This window comes from Panthera onca, chromosome A3 (assembly GCF_046562875.1).
Source record: "Panthera onca isolate mPanOnc1 chromosome A3, mPanOnc1 haplotype 2, whole genome shotgun sequence".
Classification (NCBI taxonomy): Eukaryota; Metazoa; Chordata; class Mammalia; order Carnivora; family Felidae; genus Panthera; species Panthera onca.
Genome location: NC_138341.1, coordinates 102,263,884 through 102,288,693, shown reverse-complemented (window position 1 = coordinate 102,288,693; position 24,810 = coordinate 102,263,884). Strand labels below are relative to the sequence as shown.

Genomic DNA, 24,810 nt, shown 5'->3' with positions numbered 1-24,810 from the left:
TGCAGAGGCACTTGGGCTTTTGCCATCTTATTAAATATTTTTGAGATACCTATAAGATTTTAATATGGAATGTGTCATGGGAAATGGGATCCTGCCAATTTGATAATTGAATGGGAGGTGTGTGTTGGTGGTTATTTTAATAAAACCAAATCCCTTTTCGACAAGTCTATTTTTTGCCATTAAGAGAGAAGAATTGCATTATGAGACATCCTTCAGAAGCAGGCTATCACCCACTCATTTCTGATTCATACCTCCAGCTGGTGTTCCACGCTCCCATCATCCCTGGCACTGTCACTACCCAGTGGAGAAAGGTAGAACTGCCACCACAACTTCATGTCCAAGTTCTCTCTGCTGATTCTTTACAACTGGTAGGTTTGTACAACTCTCTGATGATCTGGTATTGGTATTCAAAAGTAATGACAATAGCAGAAAGATCCATGGTGAAAGTAGTAGAAGGAAAACATTTTCTACATCTCTTCCTCTCTTTTATGTAGAGGATATTTATAGGCTAAGAAATTACAAAGAGGATATATATTCAAACTATTTTTAAAGTAACATTTACAGATCCATTTCAATTTAATTTATTCCTTTTACTTTAGCTTTTAAGCAATGGCATCAGTAGAGTGTCAGTAGATTGCTGCCCTAGACACCTGGGACCGTCATTCACTTACCATATTTGAATGTCAAACTCTGTTCTGGGTGGGTGCTGGGAAATTCAGTAGTGAACAGTACAGATGAAGTTCCCTCCTCATGCGATCAAACAAATGATAAATACATAATCCAATAAATCCAACAAGAAAATATCAGATAGGTTCAAATGCTATGAAGATCCCAAACTTTAAAAGCAGCTAGCTCCCCAGAGAGTGTCTCAAGTGGAATCCAAGCGCTCAGTGGGCAATATATGCAGAACAGAAGAAAACTTTATATTCTGTCAGCAAAGGCCTGGAAGAAACATCAGGGAGCAATAATGCAAGGCATGGTCTGATTCCCTAAGGAAAAGAGTTTCCACCACTTTATTGGCATCTCATCCTGTCTTCCCACATCTTCCCCCTCACCTGGCAGGTGAACAGATACTATGGGAATGATACTTGGCTGGGGATGGGGGGTGCAGTTGCCATAGAAGCCGAGAGACCAAATGCAGGAAGGCTCACCACATTTTACACTATGTTTTAACTAGTTTTTTTTTTTTTTTTTTTTTTTGTTTTTGTTTTAACTAGTTTTAAAAATGATTCGAAAAAGTTTCCTTAAGAAAATATGAAAATTGGAAGAGTGTTGCTTGTTTCTAATCATCAAAGGCTTTCAACCGGAGGGTGAAGAGAAAATCATTTTTGATGCATTTATAAATGAAATGGCCCAATCCTGGAACAGCTGCTCCTTTATCTCCCCCACCCCTGCTAATATTTCCCTGCTATAATAGACTTTTCCCCCCTCCTACAGACAATTTAGGGGAAATAATTACCTAAAATTTCTCTTACTCTTCTCTTTCTGTTTTTCTTGCCGGTAAAATGTTCTGCAGGCATGTCCTGGGGCCAGTTCATTCCCAGTGCTTTGTACCTTGCATATGACCTTCATTGTGGAGGGTCATTCCAACTTTGATATGCTCTTCCATTCTCACCCAAGGCAATGAGCAGAAAAGTTGGTAATCAGGGGGACACTGGTCGTCACATTTCACTTGATCTTGTTGGCCTTAGTTATTGTTGGCCTGGAGTCATTCATGATGTCTCCAGAAGATATATCCAGGTCCTAACTCACAGAACCTGTGACTGTGATCTTATCTAAAAAAATAGTCTTTGCAGAGTAATTAAGCTCAGTATCTCAGGATGAAATAATCTTGGGCCCTAAACCCAGTGAAAACTATCCTTATAAGAAATTCCCGGAAAAGAAGAGGCTAAGTGACAGCAGAGGCAGAGGCTGGAGTGATACAGCGACTAGCCAAGGAATGCCAACAGCTTCCAGAAGCTGGATGGGGCAAGGAATGAAATCTCCCCTAGAGCCTTTGTGGATATCTTGATTTTGAACTTCTGGCCTCTAAGGGGTGTCTGGGTGGCTCAATGGATTAAGCGTATGACTCTTCATTTTGTGTCTCTCAGGTCATGAGCTTGCGGTTCATGAGTTCAAGCTGTAGGTTGGGCTCTGTGCTGGCAGTGCAGAGCTTGCTTGGGATTCTCTCGTTTTCCCTTTTTCTCTGCTTCTCCCCTGATTGTGCTCTCTCTCTCTCTCTCTCTCTCTCTCTCTCTCTCATAAATAAATAAACTAAAACTAAAAAAGCCTGCCTGAATTTCTCTGGCCTCCAGAATGGTGAGAGAATGTATTTCTGTTGTTTTAAGCCACCAAGCTTGTGGTAATCTGTCACAACAGCTGTAGGAAACTCATATAGTCAATGTAGGTTGTAAATTCCATAAAAGCAGGGTCTAAGTGATGTCCTGGAGTGTGGCTCCCATATAAAGAGAGGGCCAAATTGATGTGATTTAACCAGGCAAGTTTGAGAATGGAACTAAGTTATGAAAGTGTCTACTGTAGAAATATCCTTATTTCTAGCGTTCGTGTGGCATCTGAAGCAAGGCAGGGGCAGCCATATTTCTCTATTAGAAGACAAGAACTGAAGTGTTTTGGGGAGCTGTTCGGTTAGATGACAACAATCATACTCGTGAGGGGCCTGACAGTAAACCAAGAAATTAAATAAGGCCAGTTTACACCTACATTTTTCCTGCAGTTGTTCCTTCTTCCCTCATAGAGATGTCCTCATGTACACAAAACTCAATTTCTCACCCCAGTGCTTAGTTCACCTCAGACTGTGTAATCAGGGCAGGGATGCTGTGTGGATTCACATTTCCTCTCATGCTGAAAGAAAGTGACCTTGGAACTCTCTGGCACTTGAGCCACCATAAATTTCTCCCATTGCCAGAGAACAGCACAGGCCAACTGCAGGGAGCGGTTGTTTTATTTCTCCAAATACTGATGAAAGGCTGTTGTGCTGTGGTAATTCAGCTTCAGATTTGCCAGAAAAAAAAACAAAAAACAAAAACTCACTCTCACTCCTCAGTAATAAAACTGGGTGGCTGGAAAAATGCAAAGACACTGAAAGGGACATTCATCAAGGTGTAGATGCTATTTCATGAAAACAAAATATGCCAAGCCAGTGGCACTGAGTCATAAGGAGCTGTTTGATCTTGCTCTCCTCATTTTGAGAGCCATGTCCAGAATGGGCAATGTTCTCCACTGTCAGGCTGCATCCTGCCAACTGTTGTAAACAGTCATATGCCATAAAATGAGAGTTTCTATTTCCTCTGTCATTCTCTCTGGAGCATGATTCAGTTCCACCTCTGGCTCTTGCAGAACACCAAGTCTTCTCTGGTATTTAGAAAGGCAGTGCACTGTGAGATCAGGCAGAGGACACAACTTGAGAGTTACCTTTGGAGGCACAGAACCTAACCCGGTCCAGTAAGCCAGGTTCTGGTGGAAAGCAGCTGTAAAGAGAGTTTCTAAATATGCTCCAGGAAAGTCTTCATTAGCATAATTTATTTCAAATGCTAATTATAATCCATACCCTTAGAATACATTGATGAGGACAAGAGCACAGATGAATAATTCTACCACATTCTGATATTTTGGTCTTATTGGAAAGAAATCCTCCTTAAAGCTAGTGGAACTAGACTATAGTCAGCAGAATGGCTTGGAGATAGTTCAGGATTGAATGCAAGTTTTATACTTTCTGAGCAGAACCAGTCATGGAAGTCGAGCAGTTTTGGAGAGGAAGTCTTACACTCAAGAGCATTTTAAAAAAATCATTCATTCTGTAACTATGAATAGTGCACCCACCATTTGACCAGAAGTTCATGTGTGCTATGAAAGATAAAGTATAATATACATTTCATTTTCTACACTATACAATCTATTAGATAATAACAGGCATACTTTTCTGAAAAGTTAAAAAAGTAAAAGAGCAATCATAAGGCAGTACCTAGTTAATTGACTAATTAATAAAACATATAATAAGTTATGTGTTTGTAGGTAAGAAAGAAATGACCAGATGGAAGGAACCTAGGTCTTCTTTCAGGCAATCTGTTTTCAAGCTCCCTTTTATTTTGTCTCTTTTTACCTATGGGTTTTGGGTCAGTAAGTTAACAACCTCTGTGAGCCTCAACTTCATCAGGATGTCTGTGTGAATTTTGAAGGTGTTTGGAAAATGAAATATAGTGTATATGCAATACCTCGCACATCATGGGTGTTCAGATGCATTGTTGCTTTCTTATCATTACTTCTTTTCTCCTCTGGCCCACACTTTCTTAAGAAGGGATACTCTGGATCAGATTCTCATGAAGTGTTTCACAGTCTCTAGGACAGAATTTGTGACACTTGCAGATGTTTTGAGTAGGAGGTGCTGATTAAAGAAACAAAAGGTGCTAAAGAAAGGGTTCCCATCATCTAGGTGGTCCAGAAGGTTGGTCAAGTTTCTGACTTATCACAGAGGTAGTGGTGTTCCTAACCAGACCGTAAAATGAGGACCCAGAAAGGGTCTTATGTGGAAAATTTCCTTCCTTAAATTCAGATCTCATGTCCTTGGTTATGTTAATTATGTTTGAGCATTAAATTAGTTCTAAATTTCCCAGTTCTCAGGGGAGTAATGGAAACACAGCAGATAATGCAATTTTCATTGACTGATAAAAAGGACATGTGCAGCCTTTCTGGAGATTAAATTCTAAAACTTAAAGGGTGTGGTCATAAAAAGTGAGAATGTATTTACATGTTGCTTTTAAAAGTGTGCTTTATCTCTTGGCTTCCCATATGTGGCCTCCAGCAATTCTAGCAATAGTTGAAGGTGGAGTAGAAAAATACACACCTGGTGGATATGACCTTTAGGGAATTATGACTCAGGAGGAAACCTGGTAAGATCCAGATGTGTGTACCTAAGAATCGAAATAAATGTGAACAACATTAGCATTTGTGAGATAAATGGAGAATGGAAAGAAAACAGGGTGCAGAAACAGAGTAGCTTTCATTATGAAATCTTCATAAAGGATTAAGATATGAACAGTAGTGGAAGTATAGACATTGGGATAAGGCCAAAGACACTGGCCCAGACCAGATGCCAAAATTTAGGATGGTTTTTGTGACAAAATGGATTGAAGTGAGCCACTAGTTAAAGTCCAGGTGAATGTAAGGAAATTATGACCCAGTATTACTGCCAGCCAATGATAGCTGAATTCATTCACAAAGGAATTTTCTTCAATGACCAAAGAAAGTAAGCACAACCAGTCTTGTGTTAGACAGGAATAGAGATAGCCTGAGAGGAGACTAGCTGATGCTAGAATCACTTTCTATCATGTAAATTATTTTTCAGTTTAAGGGGTAGAAGTAGTGTCTTAGAGAAGTCACAAGGTGGTCAGGTTTCTACAAGAAACAAAAATGTATGAAAGAAGCCTCAAAGGCACAAATCATTGAATGATGATGCTTCCTCACTGTTCCATTGAGTATAAATGATAAAAAATCACCCAGTCTAGAAAATATATGGTGAAACCTCTTGCTGGTCAATTTTCTAGTGGATACATTCAATGCCAGTTAACTGTAAGGAAAAATAAAATAAACCAATGAGTTGTCTATTTTTCCTTTGGTTCTGATTTATGAGAGGTTGAAATATTTAAAATGAGCTAGTCCTCCTTTAAGGAACTTCTTTATACTGATTGTACATTGGAACTACCTCGATAGCTTTTAAAGAAGCACAAGCGTTGGTTGACCCCATTCTCTGGCACAAGTGTTTGAAAACCTGCCCAGGTGATTCCAGTGGGTAAACAAGGTTGATAAATTAGTAAACTAAAAAAGGTGGGGTGAGGAAATGAGCTGTGACCGGGAATAGTAACATCAGTAATAAAGAATGTGGCTGACTGAAAAATCCTGATATTCTAAGAAGTGAGTCTATTTCCCTTCCCTTGAATCTGCACTGCCTTTGTGATTTATTTTGGTCAATAGGTTGTGGTAGAAGTGACATGAGGTGAGTCTCAGAGCTTCAGTACAGTTTCTGCGTTCATGCTTTTGGAATATTCTTTTTGCCATGTAAGGAAGCTTGGGCTAGACTATTAGATCATGAGTGATCACATAGATGTCCAATTACGAGGCAGCACCAACCTCCAGCCATGTGAGTGAACTCATCTTGGCTCATTCAATCCCAGTAGCCCCTTTCATCTGAGCCTGATCAAATTGTCTTTCAGCTTTGCCGTCTTTTTCCCCTTTGAATAAGGAAACTAGTTATTACCATGTCATGAGGATGCTCAAGCATCCTACGGGGAAGTCCTATATGGTGAGAATCTGAGTTATCTTGCCAACAGCCATGTATGTGTACCATGTTGGGAGAAGATCCTCCAGCCCCAGTCAAGCTTTCTGATGAATGCAGACCCTACCAAGATTCTGATGGCAACTTCATGAGAGATCCAAGCAAAAACCACGCAGCTAAGCTGTACCCAAATTCCTGACCCACAGAAACTATACAAAAGTCAATGGTTTTCATTTTAAGTCATTAAGTCTTGGAGCCATTTGTTATGCAAGAATAAATAACTAATGCAAAGATCTTTATTTCTGAATGGATTGCACCTAAGAAAATCAGCCTAATGTGTCAGGTTAAAGCATGTAAATGGAAGGAGAATAATTCAGCATCTAGAATTGAAGGTCATGGTCTAAGGTCAATGGCTGGGTGGTGAACTAGATTAGCAGTGCTTTGTAGCTTAGGGAAATGGAAAATGGTATACCTATTAGGAGTGCCAGGTGGTTATCCTAGCAAATGTTAATCCTGTCTGGGAACAGAATTTAGTCCTGCCAGAGGTGAAAATCTGCCACTAGATGGGAATTTAGGAACTTCAGGTATATAGATTGGAAAACTGTTAAGTTGATAGACTGACCATTATACATACCTCCAGGGAACAAAGAAACCACTTAGCTTAAAGGAAATAACATAGAAACTCATGTTAAGAGGTGATAAAGAGAAATGTATCATTTGGGACCCAAACACTAACCAAGTCCCAAACTAAGAAAGGAAAATGAGTTGAGAGAATGAGGGGGGGAAGTCATACAACAGAACCAGGATGGAGAAAGAGAAAGAAAGTCGTAAGTGAAGAGAACAATGTTTGAAAGCAACTAGTACGTTATTTTAAAGCAAATAAGTTAGGAGAGTTTTTATCCTTCTATCTTAATGGCTATGACTATAACCAAGAATGTCACAGTGTACAATAACACCAGGAAAAAATAGGGATAAAATGTGCAGGTACAATGAAAGTGAATAATTTCAATGAAGGATGCTGATATGTAAATTTCAAACAGATTGTCAGTTTCTCTGAAAATTCCTGAGAGAACAGCCCACATACAAGGTAGAGTGGAAAACTGCAAACAGCTCAGCAGCTAAGTAGAAACAGAGGAGCAAAAATAAATGAACATTAAGTTACCAAAATAGAGGCTTATGGGCTATGGAATTTTGAGACATAAGTCTTTGTGATTTACTTTGCCAGAAGGTGTAATTAATTGCTGAATGCTGTGAGAAAGCAGAGACAAAGGGAGATTGTTGGATTCTCCACCTCACATCCCAGACACTCACAACCATCTTGATCAGGGTACAGAGTTTCCATTATGCAAGATGAATAAGTTCTAGAGATCCAATGTACTACAATTTGACTATGGTTAACAACACCATATTGTGGACATGCAATTTGCTGAGAAGGTAGATTTTATGTTCTCCCCCCACACACAAAAGAAATGGAAAACAAGGGGCGCCTGGGTGGCGCAGTCGGTTAAGCGTCCGACTTCAGCCAGGTCACGATCTCGTGGTCCGTGAGTTCGAGCCCTGCGTCAGGCTCTGGGCTGATGGCTCGGAGCCTGGAGCCTGTTTCCGATTCTGTGTCTCCCTCTCTCTCTGCCCCTCCCCCGTTCATGCTCTGTCTCTCTCTGTCCCAAAAATAAAAAATAAAAAACATTGAAAAAAAAAATTAAAAAAAAAAAAAAGAAATGGAAAACAAAAGACAATGGTTATCTATCGGAGTGGATCACTATGTTAATTAACTTGAATCTTGTGATTACTTCACAAAATATATACGTATATCAAAACATCAAGTTGTACACCTTACATATAGATAATTTTTATTTGTCAACTGTACCTCAAGAAAGCTGGAAAAAAATTGTAATGAATGGCATCTCCATGTTGCAGTATTCAATAGAAATATTCCAAGAGGGCATCTTTAAATAAATGGAACCACAATTAAAATAAATGAAAAAATAAATTGAAAATGAAGGGAAGAAAGATAAAAACAAAAAGCTGTTACAGGAATATGCATCAAAGGAGGAATTAATCTGGTTAGCAGAAGAATATTTATTTATATTTATGCTTTTGAAGAAGCAACATGATTACTAGTGGAAAAATCAATATTAGACTCCAGGACGTCTGACTTCAAAGTCTGTGCTTTTAACCATCATGTGATGCTACCAAATAAAACTAAAAAATAAGGAGGAAACAGAGAACATAATGGCTTAAGAAATAAAAATTTGCTTTATATTTGCCTATCTACGTCTATCTATCTATCTATCTATCTATCTATCTATCTATCTATCTATCATCTACCTTTCCAACAATTGTTCCTTTGAATAAATCAGTTACACATATAAAGCACTAACTCACACAAATTGGGGGAAAAGGAAATGTAAGCATACTACAAATTAGAAGAACGAGGAATTAGCCAAAAATCAGAAGACAATATTAGAAAATCATAATGGAAGACCTTGTTGAACTATACAAATAAATCTGAAAACCTGGTAGAAATTGAAAATTTGAATGATTACAGATTAGCTCAAGATAGATTAAAGAAAAACTTTAAATAAACCAATGACCATAGGATAAAATAAAATAGTTCTGAAAGCATTGCATATCAAGCCCCTGAAAACAAATGCCAGACTGACATAGTTTCATGGGTTCAATTCTATGAATATTTTCAAGAAGATATAAATCCAACCTTATTAAAACTGTTTCATAGAATACAGAAAGAAGAAAGACTTCCGAATATTTTTCCTTCAGTCAGGATGACTTTTATGACATCCTCTCCTAAAAGGTAAAAATAACACAGAGTCACAGAATGACAGAGGAAAATCCAGTCTACTGTCAATATAAAGCCAAGGATATCCCTTTAAAATGTAGATTGTTCTTGGGAACTGCTATACTTGTATATTGAATTTCCTGGATTGATCCTCAAATTTTTCTGGTCTTTAAAAAACATTTTTGATCTTTCTGTTTTTCTTCTGGTTCTACTTTCTGGAATTGTTCTTGAACTTACTCCTCTATCCTTTGAATGAGCTCTTTAATTTCTGCTATTTATGTATTTTTAATTTTCAAGGACTCTATGTAGATTTCTGATTTTTCTTTTTATATAGTATTCTATTCCTATTCCCTCTTTGTCATGTCTTCCTTTATCTGTGTGAATATATTAAATGTAGGATCTTTTTTAGCTTTTTTTCCATTTTATAAGTATAGAAACAGACAGGAAACTGATAATGGTAAAATCCTACTGGAAATAAGGCCTAGGGGGAAGACAGTCTTTAATTTTTTATTTCATATCCTTTCTTACTATTTGAATCTTTTACAATATGTATGTATTACTTTTATAGTGATATTAGTAATAATAATAATGAGGAAGAAGAGAAGGAGGAAGAAAAGTCATTAGATAAACACTTTGACCTTTGACCAATACATTTCTGATGCTCATACAGCACCAAGAAAAGGAATATCCTTAATACCAGCAGAGGCCTGGACAGAGAATTCAGGTTTCATCAGGCAACTTAATGTCCCTCTGCATTCTATAGTAGTTCTTCTATGCATAATTTAGAGTCCTTGTAATGAGTTCTACTAACCTTATATTATCTATTGCAGAGTGGGATTTTGATGAAGGTTTTTAATGTGATCTGGACTTTCATTCATCTGTAGTTATGCTACTTGTGTCTTGTATTGCAATCTTGAGTCCCATTAGTCTACCATGAAGCAATCTAAAGGGTAAACTTTCAATTATCCTCATTTGGTAGTTTCTACTTTGACTACTGGGCCTCAAAAATGACCTGTTTCCTTGCATAAACCTTACGAGTTTTCTTGGCAGACATGACATGGGAGGCTAGCCGTCACTCTGAAAGGAGTGTATGGCAAAGCAAGGTTGCTTGACCTTATGTATCCAAGTTGGGTGCAAGCTCACATGCATCACGTTTGAAACAATTTGGGGCAGACCACTCCTGGCCTAGGCCAATCTTCCATATGCCAATTTGTTTAAGCAGACACAACTAAGAGCACAGAGCACGTACAGAGGATATTGAGTAGTCAGGCCCTGAAATTCTGCACTCAGCTGAGGGAACCCCAAAGAGGAGGGCCACGAGTGTTGCCAAAAGCTGATTTTTTTACTAAGGTTCTTCCAAGAATTTCAGACTCCGTACTGTCCCCACACCCTTGGCTTCCACTTGGCTCTGCCAATTTCCATAGCCCAGGGCTCTATGGGTCCTGACACTGATTCTAAAGTATACTTTCATCCTACTCCCTTCTGTTTTATTCTATTTTTTTTTCAGTAGAATCTTTAGGAACTTTCTCTTCCTCATTACTGTAGGGCTTACTTGCATCTCCCATGGCAACATTGCTAAGTAGAAACAATTTGCTTATGGTGCCTTCCCCATCAACACAATCAAAATTGATGCTAACCTTTGAGATCTCTGTTCACTGTTCATTCATTCAACAAACATTAATTGTCCAGTTACTATACACCCGGTACCCTTCTGAGCACTGGAGATATGATGATGAACAAAAGAGACAAAATCCCTGCTACCATGGAGATCTGTTTTACCAAGTGTGTCCTTAGAATCAAAGCTTGTAACAGCATACAGTATATTTTGTTCCCAAAGGAATTATCTTTAAACAGGTGACCTTTAAACAGGTGCTCAAGGAGTATCCAAGATCTTAAGGAATTAAGTCAAATGACAACAGATTGGAGCAAACTAACTATAATCTATTATAGGAAATGTGGTAGTGGTAGAACATATCTTCAAAAATAATGTTTCCTGTTGGGCTATTTTATTTTTCTAATGCAGCCTGTTACAGCAGAAAGAGCCCTGGATTTGGCATCAACAGACATAGGTTCCAAGTCTGTTTCTGCTCTGTGGTGTGTTTTTGGCCAATTATTTCACCACTCTTGGCATCGGTTCCCCCTCACCCTCCAAACCAACACACCCTGTAAAAAGGGAATTCTAATATCCGTTGAGAAAAAGTAGTGAGATAATGTATGTTTAGAAGCCTAGGCTGGCCTGGTGCAAAATAAGGGCTCAGTGTATGGGTGTCCTCTCTGTGGAATGGGCAAGGGTAGGCAGAGCCCTTGTTTCCAGCAGGGCAGCATCCAACATCCAGGTCCTGCAGGTCTTGTGGGGCTGTGACCATGCCTTGTGGGGAGAGCAGCTTGGGACACACTGGGGAGCCCAACCTGAGGTGGTGAGACCACCTCAGGCTGGGGGCTGGCCACTTTTCAACTAGCTCTTCTGATCCACGAAACCCTTCACTAGAGCCATTTTCTTATGAAGCTGTCTTTCTTTGCTTACTGCGCTGTGTTTGGAATGGAAGTCTGTGCTCACTTCATGCAGGCCCTTTTAATGACACACTCCGGTGTCCTCAGGAAAAAGATGGAGAAAAGCCACTTTCCTCACTTTGGAGGAACAAGAGGAGAGGCGAGCTTGACTGAGGACATGCACAGGCATTTTACAGCAGCTTAATTTTCCACTATTATAAAATGAATTCTATCCTCTTTGCTTCTGTGATTCGGAGGAAGAAGAACCATTAGACACAAAGCGAAAGGTCCATTAAAATGACTGCGCTGTGGGAAACTCCCTGCAACAAACCTTACGGAAGTTTACATGGGATGATGTAAGAGGGAGAAAACCTGAGGCATAAACTTGGAGCCTCCTGAAATGGACTTGAACCTGGGTTCACAGAAGGCAGGGTGAGATTCAGTTCCCACAGGCTTCAATGGGAAGTTCATGCTGGTCAAAAAAATAATAATAGTACAAATAAATAGATAGCAAAAGGAACCTTTCATGAAAAAGAGATGAGTGATCGATGGACTTCGTATCTCTAGGCAGGGTAACCATTATTTGGGCTGGTTATTTCTATTGTATCAGGAAAGAAGAGAAAGAAAGGAAAAAGAAAAAAGAAAGAGCAAAATTTGTATATGGTATATATTTTGTGTTAAAATTTGGGAGAAAAATCATTAAACTTACCCATTCATCCCAATGATGGATACAAGTATGTATTTAGATATGTTGACAACAAAAATATATGTGTATGTTGGAATATCAGGGCTTTGCAATGACAGGTAGTAGGTCTTAAAAGCACTAGAAATTATCTTTTTTATTTTATATGTTATCAAAATGATACCCAATATTCTTTTTAAAAAATGCTTATTTATTTTTGAGAGAGAGAGAGCACACCCATGCCTGCCAGTAGTGCATGCGCACGAGTGGTGGAGGGGCAGAGAAAAGGGGGGACACAGGATCTGAAGCAGCTTCTACACTGACAGCAGTGAGTTCGATGCAGGGTCAAACTTGCAAACCATGAGATTATGACTTGAGCCAAAGTCAGATACTTAACTGAGTGAGCCACCCAGTTGGCTCAGTACCTAAAGTATTATGGAGAAGGAAGAACATATTCCTTGAAAAAATATCTTAATTTTCATATAACATTAACATTTCTCAACATTTCTTAGTAAAGGACAATAAAATTACTGGGTCCTATTGGGATTGGCTTATGAAGACCTCAGTTTAAATGGCTGTTCTTACTTGAAAGGCATCTTCAGAATGGATTTAGGTAGAATTTCTTGGTTGCAGAGTTCACTAGTTAGCTAGCTCTCTTCAAGTGGGAAAAGGTTTTAGACCAAACCATTGGCGTTTAGGGTAAAGACAAAGAAATAAAGCTTCTCTCTGCTAGACATGTTACAAACATGTTTTGAAAATATTTGAGTAGTTATGAAAAAGCAAATTCATAGTGTTGCTTGTCTGTAATTTATTAAAGCAATTATAGCAATGGAAAACTAAGACCTCACTTTGATGTTTATGTATATATATCTGTATGTGTATATATGTATCCATATATATGGACATACATGTGTATATGTGATACATGTATATGTTTGTATGAACGTGTGTAGGCACGTGTATAATATATATAGCTAATGTATATCTGTATCTGTCTATCTGTGTAACTATCTATCTACTTAATGTATATCTGTATCTATCTATATATACACACACAAATATATATGTGTGTGTGTATGTATATATATATATATATGCATATATATATGGTTACTTTATATACCACATATACTCTCATATACTCTCTATATATGTGTATCTATCTATATCTGTATCTAATCTATATCTATATCCTCTCTCTCTCTCTCTCTCTCTCTCTCTCTCTCTCTCTCCCCCCTGTGGTTACTTGCTTCTGCCCTGTGGTGTAAGGGAGTAGAGGTGTTTAATGATGCCTACTGATGTGAAATTTAAGTGCTTTCCTGCTTTCTTCAACTTATTGGGTTTCATGGGAGAGAGGAAGGAAACCTTGAACTCTCCAGTGTCTCGATTCTTCTCAGCTGCTAAAGGATGAGTGCCTGAACTGGGTTAATGTTTGACCAAACTGGTACCTTAGTACGGGTTAGGATGTGTGACTTGAGGCTTGTTTAATAAAGGGTATCTCAAGAGTGTAGTCATAGGATGCCAAGTGCGACCCAGGGGTCTATCCAATTGTCAACAGGAAGTTTGGCATGTTCACAAGAATAAGTAATATGATTATTTCTTTTATACACAGTTCACAAGGCTGAAATGTTAGATTAGTTTTAATTTTCACAGAAACACTTTAGGTACTTAATGTTTTTCTCAGAAATTTTGCTTGTGTTTAAAGAACTGGGTCGGTCAGTTCATCTTGACTAATATTATATTTATTGAAGTGGTTGGTCTTGGCAATGGTGTTTTCAATAGTCAAACAATAAAATCAGTTGCTTGTGTTTTGTTTGTTTGTTAAATTGTCTTTTATTCTTACTGGCATATACTGTTATATCCCAATTGATGAAAATGGATGAATGATTTAGAAATACTTCATTAAAAATAAAAATGCTACTAAAAACATGAGATTATCTCCAGATAAAATCATGCCATAAATAGTAACTAGGTCTTCAGTGTGAATACAGAATATGATTCTATATGTACTGGTAACTTCACATATGTAGCTAAAATTGAACAGGGCAAATGGGAAATAAGATTGTTAATATCAAAAATCAAACCTTTATTGGACTAGTGAAGCTTCCATCTCCAAAAATGTAACTTTTGAAAATATGTTCTGAAGCCATCTATATTTTCATGTCATTTTCAGATAAATTAAAGAAACTTGTGCTTATTTTTCAAATCAAATGCAAACTAATGGATCAGAACAAAATGAAAATTTTTATCTCTAAAGTCAAAGAAGGGATAAGAATGAGAACTGCATAATTTAGTTTTTCTCTTTATAGCAAAAACTAATGTCAATCTTATTATTGCCAAAATGCTTGTAAAACTGCCATAAAATTAATGATAAGTAGAAGGCACAGAAAGGAGGTTGAACAAGCCATTACCAAAACAAACCATTACCCAAATTCCTTTCTCCATTGTTATTGTTGGATATATTTCTTACAGTAGCAAGCTGTTAAGATTAATGCAATCCCAATTTGACTCAAAAACATCTCATCAGAGGAGCCCCCTAACCCCCTCTCCACCTCCTCAGGTTGATCTGTTTCTCCCTCTGAGTAGTTTCAGTTATCTGGCATACTTCCATGTGTACATATTGCTTGATCATCTACCTCTGAGTGTCACAAGATCATCATATTACAGGGACCGGTTGGGTATCCTTGGTAAATTTGTTTGAATCAGCTCAGGTCTTCTTGAGAGGTAACAATTATGCTAGTTGGTTTTCTTCCAAGTGAGTACAAATCTTATTATACCTTTGTGAACAGAACTATGTAAAAATCACATGCTTCTTTCTTAAAGTTGATTTTATAGACACCAGTTGGGATTGGATTAAGCTGATCTGTGTTTTCCCCGTCCTTGTGTTTTTGATTCAAGGCAAAAGCCAATTTCCTTCATTTACTTATGTCTATTTATTTTAGGATATTATGTGAACTTGAACATTCTGTTGTATTTTATTGTTCCTTCAGCTCTGCACCATTATATTTGCTCTCTAACTATTGTTGAGTGTGATAACCAGTGTTCCAGTTTACAGTTGGATGAAACCAGAAATGTATAGTACTTTGTACAACACCTCGCTCCTTATCCCTGCCCTTCTTTCTCCTTACTCCTTCTGTCCTGTGCAGAAGAGAGTTAGTATGTTTCCTTTTGCCACTTGTCCTCAAAGGATCTCATTTGCCCTGAGTTTGGGTGCCAAGAAATTGTCCTGTGATCTCTGTTTGCAGTCTGTCTTCACCTTGTACCCAACTCACAAGTCCTTGGCACCTCCTCACTTTCCTCAAAAAAGAAAAAAAAATTCCAGCCAGGCTAAATATATTAGAGAGGAGTAGAAAATTTCCTGAATCTTCCAAAAGGAAAATGCGGAAGGGTTCTTGTTTTCTTCTACACACCCACCAGCATTTGTTCCAGACCTCTGCTCCCCAGGGGATCTTTATTTATGTTTATTTATTTTTGAGAGGGAGAGAGAGAATACATGCCTGCACGAGTGGGGGAGGGGCAGAGACAGAGGGGAGACAGAGGGTCAGAAACCAACTCTGTGCTGACAGCAGAGAGCCCAACACAGAGCCCTACTTGGGGCTCAAAGTCAAGAACCGTGAGAGCGGGGCTCGAACTCAGGAACAGTGAGATCATTACTTAAGCCAAAGTGCAACGCTTAACTGACTGAGCCATCCAGGTACCACTGCCACCCCACCCCCAGCCCCTGGATCTTAAAGTCCCCTCTGGCATAGCCAGTAGCTCTTCTCACCATGCCACTTGCCCAGCCAGAGTCTACACCTGGCCTCTATTAATGCTCCTTCTTGTGGGGTTTTTGCTAACACTCCAAACATATATTCAAGTGAGTCTTTCCAACAAATGCAATTCTCTAGCGAGAGGAGGTCTAATTAGGAAAGAAAAAAAGTCCCCTGTTATTATAGCAGGCAAGCCAGCAAGCAGAGAGAAGGGTTTATTTAATACAAAAGAGCTTCCTTGTGCTTAGTAGGAAAACTATTTCTACCAGTAATTTGTGGATCTGGAGCTCCTCTAGCTTTTAGGGTCTAACTAATTGTGTAAACTTGATTTGTTTCATTTGAAACTTGGCTGTGATTTCCTGTCAGGAGGAAAACAAGAGAAACTCCAACTACACATTCATCCCCTGATCACCTGTCAGCCTCACAGGAACAAGCATCTTGCAATTTGTCCCTGCCCAGGCACTTCATCTTCAAACAGAAACTGCATCTTAATTATAGCCTTTAATGGGCTGTTTCACTCCAGGATCAATATGTCTGACAAAAACCAAGCTCCGCTAAAAGCTCATTAATTCACATCCGACTAATTCAGGATTTGTGATGATTTTGGCAGGGACCAAGCTGAAGTTTACCTCTTGTACAACTGGTTACAAAGGTTTAGCTTGGCCAATTAATGGGGAAAAACAGAGTTGCCAGGGAAGTATTTACAGAGTATCTCTGTGCATGGAGATAACAGGCTGATTGTAGCTTCTAGACTGCTAGACAACTACTAGCAACCCCCAGTTAACCACTGTTTTGTATTAGCATCCTAGACTTGGGAGCTACAAAGTACACTGCCTCAGAAAGTATCTACAGATCCACTAATTTTATTGCCTTGTGGTTGATGCCTTTGGTATATGGCATCACATCCCTCATCCCAAGTCTGATTTCAGCCACAGCTGCAGGTGGGCATTTCCACATGAGGTCAAGTTCATGGCAGAGTCCGATTGCCAGCATTGGATGTGCAGGTCTTTATGCCTTTTTGCTCAGGGCTTCCTCTGAATCTGCAGGAAGAACAGGCCAGAAGTGTAGAGGGTTAATACCTGCAGAGAAAAATGCTCTACCAATTCAAGGTGGTGGACAGACTGATGGACACTCTGAGAGGCATTTTGAAAGCTTCTCAGAAGTGCTGACAGAAGTGAGCCCCTGTGGCCAACAACTGTGACCTTGATTATGTGCACTTGTATTGGCTTTACCTGCTTTCCTGTTTTACTGTGCTCAATCTATGGCATCACTTCACAAATAAACTACCTGCCTCCACTCTGCTTTGGGGGAAACCCAAACTAAGGCACCCACTCCTACAAAATTATCTATGAAACTATGTGTGTGTTTGAAATGTTTGCTCATTCCTTTATCCACTCATTCCTTAGAAAGTGCATTTCTTTCTTGTGCTTCTTGGGTTTGGTACAGTCTTTCAGCCATAGTGTTGAACAGGCAATGTCTATCTTCTTTTTTCTTGTCTGCACTTAGAAAATTCTTTTCCTTGTCCCTGATGTCCCTTCCTTGTGTCCTCTGCAGCTGCCTATCCAGTGCTGATCTATCACTGGTACCATTCCTCTGCCTCATCCTTTTTCTCAAAATCAGCATAAGTTATTCCCCCTTCTACTTTATCTTCCACTCAGTGTTCTGTTTCTTAGTAACCTAACCTCTGCTAGCTAATATAGTAGATGAATCCACGTCAGAAGATCTCATTTTTTATATTACTCTGAGAAGGTAATAAGTATGTGGTTTAAGCAGGACCTTCTAAGCAATTGGAGCCCTTCCATGATCACTCAAGCCATGCCTGTATTTAAGCACATGTAGACATGCCAAATGACACTGTTTTCTTGAACTTCAATTGCTGTCCTCTGAATTCTGTGGATCTTGCTTCATCTTCTGGTCTTTGTCTCTTCTTCTCCTTCTTCCCATTATTTAACTCTTTGTTAGTCATGGTGTGATCCAGTGACCAGTAACATCTGTTACACCTGGAAGTCTAATGTCAATGTAGAATCTCAGGGGCCTACACCACATCTACTGAATCACAGAATCTACATTGTTTTAAGTTTATTTACTTATTTTGAGATAGTGAGATAGCATGAACCAGGAGATGGGCAGAGAGGGAGGGAGAAAGAGAGAGAATCCCAAGCAGGCTCTGCACTGACAGTGCAAGGATCAAACTCATGAAACCATGAGATCATGACCTGAGCCAAAACTGAGAGTCGGACGCTTAACCAACTGAGCCACCCAGGAGCCCCGACAATCTGCATTTTTAAAAGACTCCCCCAGAGGATTCATAGGCACATTAAAGTTTTATAAATATGGCAACTGATGGAGGTTTCCTAGCTAGACCTGGTTCTTTTCCTCATCTTCCACATGCTCCCAGGTGATGTCTCTGCCTTCATGGCACCAGCTACTTTCCATAAACTGATAACTACAGCAACTCATTTCCAATTCAGATCTCCGTTCCCAGCTCCTGCACATTTGTGCAACTGTCCAATTGCCCACTGGATGTCTATATCTTGGTATATCACAGGTGAACCCACCTCAAGATATGGAAGTGTGGTTGCTCTAGTGAAGCTGTTGCTGATGGGCTAGTCTGGATATTGATATTAATGGGGACCAACTTAAAACTAGTTCAGGTGGTTACTTGTTGCTGTAGTAAAAGAAAACAACCAAAAAAAACCCCACAATCAGTTTTGTCCTCTCTTGAATTTGGAGTCTGGGAGTATTTTATTCTCAAAAATTAATGATTTTTTGAACTCTTACTTCCACCCCCTTCCAAAAAATAGCCTTGTGGGGGATACTGTGGTACTCCTTCAGAGTCCCTCATTAGAATCAATATACCTATCCTTCTGCTATTGGAGATATCTCTGGCTGTATCCCTTCCTAGAAATTGTCTTAGGCTGTAGGAAACTCATTTTCTCAAAGGTACACACTTCTGAGGGAGCAGCCTGTGACCAGTGATCCATACGGATATGGAGGCCTAGTCCCCTTGTCTCAATTTGGAAAAAACTCAGAAGGGCTTATTCTAGCTTCAGAGCTCTCATAGGATCAGTTGAGGCCTCAGTTATAACCACAGCATGGGTTAGACTCTATCTAGCACTCTTGGGCCCACTGTCCCATAGGTACCTCCCTAGAGGACTTCCATACAGCTTCTGCATGAAATACTCCATCCCAGAGCCTATATCCAGAGAATTCAACCTAGGATTCCTTCCTTATTTCCTGTCTTACTGAATGCACCAATATTCGTCTTGTTGCCTAAACCACACAACTAGGGATGATTTCCGATTCTTCTCTCCCACACATGCCAGTGTTGCATGGATCCCTCCTTTCTATCCCTCTGACCATTTGCCCCAGTTGATGTGTCTCTCTCTTGAACAATCACAGCAGCCTCATAACTTGCTTCCTCATGGCAACCATCATAATATTTCTACAATTAAACAAATAATAGCATTTATAATTCTTCAGTAAGTTTCCATCCCCTCAGCATAAAATCCAGACTTCTTAAGACATCATATAACACCTCTTTGGTTCAGTCAGTACTAGGCTTACTTCTTCCACAGGAGTTATTTCACTGTGTTGCCACAGGTTAGCAGATTTTCTCCATGTGTAGGAGTGGCCTCTTTGATGCTGAGAATGTGTTTTTGTGTATTAGTATCCCTAGAGCCTTGTTCAAAGTGTAGCATCTAGTAGGAACGTGAATGAAAGTTTCCTGCAGACATACGCTTTGTTTCACTGTGTGGGTTATTCCTCCCATCCCACCCATTCCAAACTCAGGAAATGAAATGATTTCACTGTTTGCTTATGTATTTAACCTGTCACTTACCTTTACTTCTTAAGAACAACCATTTAAACTTGAGGGCATGATGATCCATTAGGAATTTGCTGGGGTGACTGGGCAGCCAGGATTTACAGCACTCTGCCGATGTGATTCTTTTTATGCATCCTGTAAATTTTAGTTATAGCTACACTTGTCTGCGGCCAGCATGGACAAGGCTGGCTCCTTTTTGTAATTTCATAATCACAATAAGATCATAAATCTCAAGCTGCCTTTTCTGTCCCTTTTTTTTTTTTTTTTTTGGTAGTCTATTGCCTGAAGCAAGACAATGGACTTTCAAAGGAAAATGTCAGCATTTACAGACAGCCACTCTCAATGAGCCAGGCAGTGTTGTTTCAAGGTTATGTGAAGTTCACTCCCATCTCTTGACTAAAGGCTCAGTATTAAAAAATTGTGAGGATTTTCTCTGTGACCTAGTGACCATATCTTTCTACAGGTGAAAGACAGGTGTGTAGATATAAGTATCCAGATGTTGGTATCATCCTTACGCCTCACCCAGATGGTCACTAGTCTTTAGGAGAACCATAAGAATTGTTTGGCATCATGGAAATTTGCTCAGTCTTCCTTGACATAGTAGCCATCTTTTATGTAACTATTATGTTAAGTCTGTCCAAATGACTCAGTCTGTATTCTCCAAAAAAATTTTTCTTGAAGGTTGGGATTTAAAAAAAATAAACATTGTATCGTAGAACAGATAGATTTACAGAAAAAATTTGGGACAAAAATGCAGAGTTTCCATATCCTCTACACCCAGTTTTCCTCATTAACACCTTATATTAGTATGATATATTTGTTACAAATAATAAGCCAATACTGATACATTATTACTAAAATCCAAATATTTATTCATGTTTAGTTTCTTTTTTTTAATGTTTTTAATGTTTATTTTTGAAAGAGAGAGACAGAGACAGAGTGTGAGCGGGGGAGGGGCAGAGAGAGAGGGAGATAAAGAATCCGAAGCAGGCTCCAGGCTCTGAGTTGTCAGCCCAGAGCCTGATGCAGGGCTCTAACTTATGAGCCGCGAGATCATAACCTGAGTCAAAGTTGGATGCTTAACCAACTGAGCCACTCAGGTGCCCTGAAACTTAGTTTCTTTTTTTTTAACCTAATATCCTTTGTGTGTGTGTGTGTGTTCTAGGATCCTGAGATACCAATTTATATTTGGTTGTCATGTCTCCTGAGGCTCCTCTTGGTGGTGACAGTTTCTCAGACCTTCCTCGATTTTTGAAGACCTTGACGGTGTTGAGGAGTTCTGGTAAGTTATTTTGTGGAATTACCTCAATTGGGATTTGTCTGATGTTTTTCTCATGATCTTACTGGGATGATGGATATTCTGGAACAAGACCACAGGGGTAAAGTGCCATTGTCATCACATCATATCAAAAGTACGTGCATTTAACATGATACTGCTATTGGTGTCAACCTTGATCACCAGGCCAAGACAGTATTTGTAGGTTTTTTCCACAGTAAGTTACTCTTCTCTCTTTTTTTCTATACTATACATTTTAGAAGACAGTTACTATGTGCAGCCCATGCATAAGGACTAGAAAATTAATCTCTACCTCCTTGAGGGGACAAGTATCTACATTAAATTATTTTTAATTCTTCTACAGGGAGATTTGCTTTTTATCCTCCATTTATTTATTTAGCCAACCATTTATTTATATCACTATGGACTCGTAGATTTAATACAGTGGGTTATAATCTAATTTACTTACTTTGTTGCTTAAATTGTCTCAGACTTGGCCACTGGGAGTTTTTCAGTTGACTACTTTGTCCCTCTAACATACCCCAACATTGTGGGGATTTTTTTTGTTCATTTGTTGGAGTATTTCCTTATTCTCTGACCTTGTAAAATATATATGAATTTATACATAAGATATAATATATATGTAATATAATGGGATATGTAGTAGAATATAATATATATAATATATTCTTATATATAATCTTATATCTTATATATTATTATAGATACATAACAAAGCATTTATATATAGCATAAGATATATATACATATATATGTATATGTGTGTGTGTATATATATGTATGTGTGTATATATATAAATATATATATGTATGTGTATATATATATGTGTGTGTGTGTGTGTGTGTGTGTGTATATACACACACACACATTTAACATGCCTTGTATATACAGCATTTAAAATGCCTTGTAAGTTTTTGTTAAAAGCATTATACATCAGGTAATGGGACTTGAAGTAAATAGGCCTTTAGTTTGAGGTTTTATATTAATCTGGCTAGGAGTTCTACTGTGTTTAACATTTGCTGTAGCTATATTGTTTTGATATTCCCTGTTGACTTTGGGCTTTCATAAGTACTCCTCCTCAGAGTTTGCATCTTGCAGCTCTTTCTGCTGAAACCCAGTGTTATTACACTGCAGTGTTGTTGTTGTTCTGGTAAGGTATGGCAGAGTGGGAGTGTCCTATAAGCTTATGATTAAATCTCAGTCTTTCAGCGAATTCAATCTTCCTGTGTCCCTGGACTGTGACCTTCATAGGTGTTTCTTAGCTTTTCTTTTTCCCTTTAGGTGGGACAGGAAGGCTCACAGGGGCTGGAGTGGGAGGAATATTCCTCACCTAGCTGGGATGAAGCTCTGGCCATCTTTTTCCTGCAGTGTCTTTCCTTCTTATGGAGAATGGTCTGGGCATATTTCACAAAAATAACCCTACTCGAGGTGATCTTTCTTGAATCTTTACCCTGAGAACTTTCTGGGGTTCCAGAGGTAAAACCCACCGAAGTATAGGGTCTACCCCAAGCTTGCATCCCCAGAAGCTTTTCATGTACACTCAGCTTCCAGCAATTTTTCCAAATCCCCACTTGAGTGTTTCCACCAGTTTATGGCTCCCACAGCTTCTGCTCCAGGTAAGTAGATCTTGGCTGAGGTTTTCTGGATTTGTCTCTCTCTCCAGATTTTTGTGTGGCAGTGTGCCTTATGAATGACCTGAATTCTTGATGGTTCCAAGAAAAGCCTTTGCTTTAGTTTATTCACCTTTTTCTTACTATGAGGACAGGACGGATCCAAGGTCTTTACATATTAGAGATGAAACTAGAAATCAAAATAGGGATTTTAAGCAGAGTATAAAGAGAGTCAACATAACCCTAAACAGCTAGATGTCACCTCCATGATTCTCAATTATCTAGTCAGTCTCATATTAAACACCTGTGTGTTGTCACATGCACACCTCCCCGCCCTTCAAAACATCACTTAACTCTTAGAAAGGCATTTGTTAAGTAAGTACGAAAGACTTCACAGTGGGTGTATTTTCCTTTATTCATCTTGGGCACAAATTTACTTTGGGCCATTTTTTACCAGTTAAACTGACATAAAATGTGCTCACAAAATGTGAATATTAAATGAACAAGTCTTTAATAGCTATACAGTGATAAAATCAAATACAATGTTAGGGAGAAAACTTGGTTTTGTATGCAAATTGTTGATGCGTAACCCACAGAGGATTTTGAAAGTCAAAAGTGTGATTGATCATTATTACCACTTTCTTGAAAATGTTGCCATACCAAAGAAAAGAAACAGAATTGCAGGGTTGGAAATGAGAACTGAAATCACCATAATTTCCAGTCTCTGTGTTAAACAATATTGGGACTGGGATATTTTTCTCTATGTATGTTAAACAGTACTAAAACAAGCAAAGTAGCTTAACTATTTGCTCCAGAATATACTTCTTCCAGGAAATAAATATGACTGCAATAAGTTACCTAAACGTCATGACTAATAGCATGCTTATCAACTCTCTCTTCAAGGCACCCACAAACTTTGCTCAGCAATTCAAAGCTGTGCCATAAATTCTGCCCTGTCTCAATCAGCTCTCCATCTTCCAAAACCCACCTTAAAATTGACCCACTAGCCCTAAAGTGCCATACGTATCTTCACTTTATTTCTCCTTACTTAGATCCTATTAAGACCTGTGAGGGTAGTATTCCACTGTCATTCACTATGTCCAATAATCAACAGGTTTTTCTAATGATCTTTTAGGGCAGTAATAGTTTGTAAAAGAACCTGGAGAGGAAAGTGAATGCCATCCTTTGGGGAGCATTTAATATGGCTTACATTGTAGAGTCTGATATAGCTCTTGCATTTAAAAAATTATGCTTAAACCCTCTCCAGTAACAGGAAACTTATTAAAATTATTTTTCTTTTATTTTCTCCTTAGACAGATCTATCAGAAAGTTCTGTCTTGTTTTGGTGAAATTCCATCTCCTTTTTACATTAATACTGGAAGGCTCATGACAGGCTCATGAATGCACTGTGATTTGTGATTTTTGTATGCACCTTCCAGAAACACAATTGCAATAACTCTTCACTTGAGAAACTTAAAGAAGAAGGGAACTTATGACTGTTCTAATATATTTTTAAATAGATGATAGCTCCTTAAAGACCTCAATTTGACAACAAAATGCTTTGAACAAAATCTGAGGAAATACTTAGCGATGGGATTTATTGTCAAAGATCTAAATCCTAGTGACAGCCATTCTACAAAAATCATTTGAGATCATTGTGAATTAAATAAGCAAACCACAGTCATGGAGTAGTAAAAGCTGCCCCACATGTCCTCTTACTTTTTCCTCTGTCACTTCTTCCCGAATACACATGGTAGAGAGAGCTTGGGAAATGATTTTCATGTCAATGAATAATTGTATAGTCTTATGGGGTGGTGAATAAATCATTTTCTTAAGCTGGGTAAATTGTGCTATGCCACTGATCAGTAGTATCTGCATTTGTTTTTTGTTTGTTTGTTTGTTTGTTTGTTTTATTGTAGTACTGCTGGGAAACAAAACTTGCCATCTTAAAATGTGTCTCTTTGGTATGTGGATTATTTTAGGATGATTGTTGTTAAGAAACAGAAGGCTCCCTAACTGCCTAAAAGAATTTAGATGGAGGACCTGCTCCAGGAAGGGAACTATCACCATAGATAACTACAGCATAGTAT

At 38.6% G+C, this 24,810-nt stretch overlaps 1 long non-coding RNA gene across 2 annotated transcripts in view; it reads left to right on the top strand.

Annotated features, from left to right (window-relative positions):
* The window catches only part of LOC145715368 (uncharacterized), a 569,759-nt gene that overhangs the window by 476,461 nt on the left and 68,488 nt on the right, over positions 1–24,810 (top strand). For both annotated transcript variants that reach the window (XR_014137428.1, XR_014137429.1), the window contains one exon: positions 20,978–21,094. This is a non-coding gene — a long non-coding RNA (uncharacterized LOC145715368). The remainder of the gene's footprint in view (positions 1–20,977; positions 21,095–24,810) is intronic.